Raw genomic sequence first — 4,949 nt, forward strand, 5'->3', positions numbered from 1 at the left:
ACTTTAATAATAATCCATTGAGTATAACAAAAAAACCATCAAAGCAAATCCCAAAATAAACTAACGTGGAGTCCACAAAAAAAAAAAATCAACACTCAATCTTGATTTGCAACTACAACTAAGTATCAATTCCATAAATAAATAAATTCAACACTTGATCTTGATTTGCAAGTATGCTTCCAAACGTCATCAAAAACCAATCTGCGAAGAAAATTAACAAGAAAAACATTAACATATTATCAGTTACACTGTATAGACCACTCTATCCATGTCAATACAAATTGTGTACACAATGAGTCTAGCTTGACAACCAGAAGTTCCTTTGTACATGGCAAGCTCCTATTAATCATATTACTAACTTAGAGCAACTCCAACACTACCTAGCAAAAATACCCAAAAAAATAATGTTGCTAGTACAGTCAAGGTTCTAAGAAGGAATTTTCAAGACTTAAGTAAAGGCAGTCATAAAATGCTGGCAGATTTTAAATGTCACCAAAAAAACTTATGTCACATATTATTGTTCATATTTTCTAATCATTCTCCGTAGCTAAGTATATTACTTCTATTTTCAGTTTCAGATTTGTGATTCATTGAAAATCAGAAAATGATACGTATAACATTTAAGGTTTATTGAAAAAAGTTCATTTCCATGCTGTAACTATATCCTATGTATTAGTGATAATCAATTTTCTCGTCTTACTAAATATAACAATAAAAATAATAATAGTAATCAATAAAGTATTTGTCAAAAAGTGTTAATAGTCCAATTGCTTATAGTTAGTAGCCAAGCAGAACTTTATTTTCCTATATGTGATAGACTATTACAAAATGAAGAAAAGTCCACTCATGATTGCTTGAAAACATTTTTCAAACTTGAGTTTTCAGCCAAAAAAGATTCTCCATCCAGAAAATAAAAGATTATAATGGTCTCCGGTAAACATGCAACATCTACTAAATATATCTAAATCATGTATAGAGAGAAAGATCAACAATTAATGCAACTATAGAAGTGACCAAAAGTATTTTGAAATGGAATTGCAATTGAGGCAAATATGACTTTCATAAACGAACCAGAATTCCAGAGAATATGAAGCCCTTAACTTCTTGGCTGAGATCTTCAGTGTGAGGATCTTCAAGAGTTACACCTGCATCTCCAACATCATATTGTTTAAGAATCTATTCCTAACTCAAATCAAAGAACTGAAACATTGTACCTATAGGAATAAGATAAGGACAATATAGATAAGTTAACAAATAACAAATCAAATTCACACATTCTGAAGTAAAATATCACAATTTAGAAACGCATAACTTTGCTGGAAAGGCATCAGAAGAAGAGTTGACTAGCACAGATCATTTTAAAGAGAAAAAGCAAAAGAAACACATTATCAGAGAAACAACAATAGGATATTAGGATAACTTTTTGGAATACGCATACTATCCATAATTCAGCGTCATAGAACTGATTAATAAAAACTACGAGGTATAGTGCATAATTTCAGCTTACAATTCATATTTCTATAAATGAAGTGGAAGACAGGTTTCAATGACACCATCTATGGAGTTTCATAACCAGAAGAGAATGAAACTTTGCATAGCTTTTAAAGTCAGTCAATTAACTTAGCAAAATAGCATGAGTTAAGCATGCTAACCTTTTTTTATTGCACTGTCATCCATAGCCTTGTATTCCACATTCTTCGGAGCAAGTTCTCACTACAACAAAATTGAATTTTTACGGCTTGCAATGCATGTCGTAAAAACTCTTTCACGACATGCACACAAATGCCGTTATATAAAAAGCAAATTAAAAGGAAAAACAAATTCAAAGTTCATTACATGAGTAAACTCAATATATGAACACATGATATCGCTAAAATGCCCACTTTAGTACTTGAAAAGCAAATTACAAGATCAGATAGCTGATTATATGTACAAATGAAAGCAAAAAGATTATGCACAACACAAGCTAGTCAAGTCTAATTCATTATTAGGGGTAGTAGAGAGAGCTAAAGAATCAATTAACTTGGCCAATACAGAAAGACCCTGTCCTAAAACCAATTGTAGAGATTCGAAGAGCAGATGTTGCAGCAGCAGTAGCAACATGTGCAAGCACACATTTCAGAACAACTAAAAAGCACCCAGCTTTCTGCAAAGCCAGGGCAAACTCAACAACCTGCAGAAAAATAAATCCATCTTAAAAGGAAATCCCTTCTTCAAAGCTTGCAAACTTACGAATTTTTTTGAAAAATATATAAAAGTGGTAGGGTCATAACAGTTTTATGCACTCTACATCACTCAGCAAATTCAAAATTGACAAAAGCTACCCAAAATTGGGTGGTAACCACATGAAACTGTGATAATTGATCTTATATAGTGGCAAAAGCTACCCAAAAACAATCTGATAAGGCCGGTTAGATTTGGTTTGAACTTACTTGGTGAACCCAAATGGGTAAGAATATCTGAATAAAATGGCATTACTACATAAGGTTCATTGGCATAACTTTATCCAAAGTGATGTTCAGATCATTCACACCTATTGGAGTATAATCTGCCACAAATGACAACATCCAAGGGGTCATTTGGGAAATGGAGAGGTAAAGAAGTAGGCTCCTTGGAGGAGAGCTGCATTGCTTAGGTAGCTCAGCTAATTGATTAGGAAACTACAACTTACCTTGATCCTCATTTTTGTTATATTATTTTCACAGTAGCTACTTTATTTAAAAGGAAATACCTCTATGAATGAAAAAAAAAATACCTCAATGATTTTTATATTTGAAAAAAAAATGCTTTTACATATTATATATATATATATATATATTTGGTGCCAAAGTACACACTGATGCTATTATATAATATTAATATGTGAATAGTCATCCCATATACACTGTAAAAATACTACTGAAATATAGGAAAACCAAAAGAATTTTGGAAAAATTTAGGGACCATGTCATTTACATTATAGAAATACTCCATAATAGAGGGTTATTGGATGAATTTTGGAGACCTTAGGCCATAAGTAGTTTCCTCACTGACTCTGACTGCAATTGTCTTAACCTGTAGCTAACATGTGGCTACTGTGAAGAATATCACAAGTTTAACACTACCTTATAACAACTTTGTAGTGTATATATACAATAATACCTCTGTAACATTTCCAAAAAAAAAAAGGAAAATAATTGACGTAGGTTGATTTCCATTATTTAGGGAGGAAAAACAGAACAGAAAGTCAAAAACAAACAAAAAACTAACCTTGGTATGAGGCCAAAGCTGGTCGGGAGAAACATGTATCGTGTATCCCTCTTTACCAGACTCCCACTCGACAACAAAGCAAACAAGTACCCCCGAACCAAAACTAAACTACAAACTCATGAGACCAACTGCCTCAATGCGAAAAGCCCTCCTCATCTATTCTGAAAAGTTGTCAAATGCCTCGAGAGCACTTTTTGCTCCAACTGCTGCTTTACTATTGGAGTTTGCATTGTCTTTTTCTAGTTTCTCATCTGGTCTTACTCCAAGCAGTTTTCGCATTCCAAGTGCAAACATTCTAGCATTGGAGAGCCTTTGGATATCTGCCACTAACTTCTTGATGCTATCTGCCTCCACAAAATGATAACTCAAAACAACACCTTCCGGATCATAACAGATATGAGAATCTACATCAGACGTATTGGCAATACGAACACCAGAACCCTATGGAGTACTATTGCTTCCATTCTAAATTTCCCATAAGTCCCTGAAGTGCTGGTCATTTATTTTGACATCTCAATACATGCGTCCAGGTCGACCAAGTCGCAGGCATATGTGTTGCCATGTATTGCCTTTTGTAAATGGGAGTCGGAACCATAAATTTGAGGATGCATTTCTTAGACCCACTTCTTCAACATATGAAATGTCAAGTGCATCCATCTGGCTAGAGTGTCGAGCATGCTTGATACAAAGTGAGCAATACCTGACCACATGAAGAAGAGCTGAAACATATATGCTAGAGGGTGCATTTCCTTTATTTGCTTCAGCAAATAGACTTGCATAACTATAACCTTCAGTTTTGCCAATCATCTTCGATGAAATGAGTGCCTGTGGTGAAATCTGACGACTGAATCCTGAATCCATGATTTTTTTTCTCTTACTAAATCCTGACTGGAGCTCTAAACATTAAAGTGATGGAATCAAATTCAACATATCTGAAATTGTACACTTTCTTGATCTTCTATCATGTCTAGTAACAGCATCAAGATTTGAGCTAGGACCAACAGCAAAATCTGGTGCTTCGGTTGAAAGGAACACATTTATCACAAATACAATTAACTACAAAAATACTATTTAATGGAAATTTATAAGTCGCAGCTAATACAGATAAAATCAAAGTAACTTACATATGATAGTTGTAGCCTAAGGGCTAGATCCAGAAACTTTAAAAGATCCAATTGCTGAGGTTCTAGGCCTGTTAGGTTTTACAATTGGTGCAGAAACTCGGGGGCTAGTCAGTCTTGGTGGGGAAGACAAATTCATTGTGGCACAAGAATCAGCAGAATGTGGAGATATAAAAGAAGCCAAATCCTAGTTAGATTTTGAAGCAAACAGTTTTTCAAAGTTGTGCACCTTTCTAAGCCAGAAGGTGGTGAACTTACAGAGCTAGACTGCATGATGCCCTTCAAATTGCTTGTTGAATAAATAGAGCCACTATTATAATGGGGAGATCTACCAGAAACTTTATGAGCATTATTGATCTGTGCTATTTGTGTTCCTCCCTCCCGCTTAGGCAAGGAGGTTCTAACTTTCATACTCTGAAAATTCATTAGAACAAAGCCACAATGCGCTACAGCAGATGCATTAAATGATGAAGAGTGACTCTGACTAGAGAAAGAAGGTGCAGATGACCCTCTCTCAAGCTCAAACACTTCATCAACAATAGAAGAGAAACTTGATAGCAGATTTCCAGAACTAAGCAT

At 34.5% G+C, this 4,949-nt stretch overlaps 1 pseudogene across 1 annotated transcript; it reads right to left on the reverse strand.

Moving 5' to 3' along the window:
• LOC114315202 (mediator of RNA polymerase II transcription subunit 14 pseudogene) lies at nucleotides 1-4,949 on the reverse strand (annotated as a pseudogene). Its single transcript, XR_014365876.1, has 5 exons — nucleotides 4,629-4,949; nucleotides 4,411-4,557; nucleotides 1,653-4,305; nucleotides 1,072-1,145; nucleotides 1-201 (listed from the first exon to the last, which is right to left on the reverse strand). The product of XR_014365876.1 is annotated as a mediator of RNA polymerase II transcription subunit 14 pseudogene (transcript).

The sequence above is a fragment of the Camellia sinensis genome, chromosome 4 (genome assembly GCF_055761805.1).
Source record: "Camellia sinensis isolate YWXY chromosome 4, ASM5576180v1, whole genome shotgun sequence".
Lineage (NCBI taxonomy): Eukaryota > Viridiplantae > Streptophyta > Magnoliopsida > Ericales > Theaceae > Camellia > Camellia sinensis.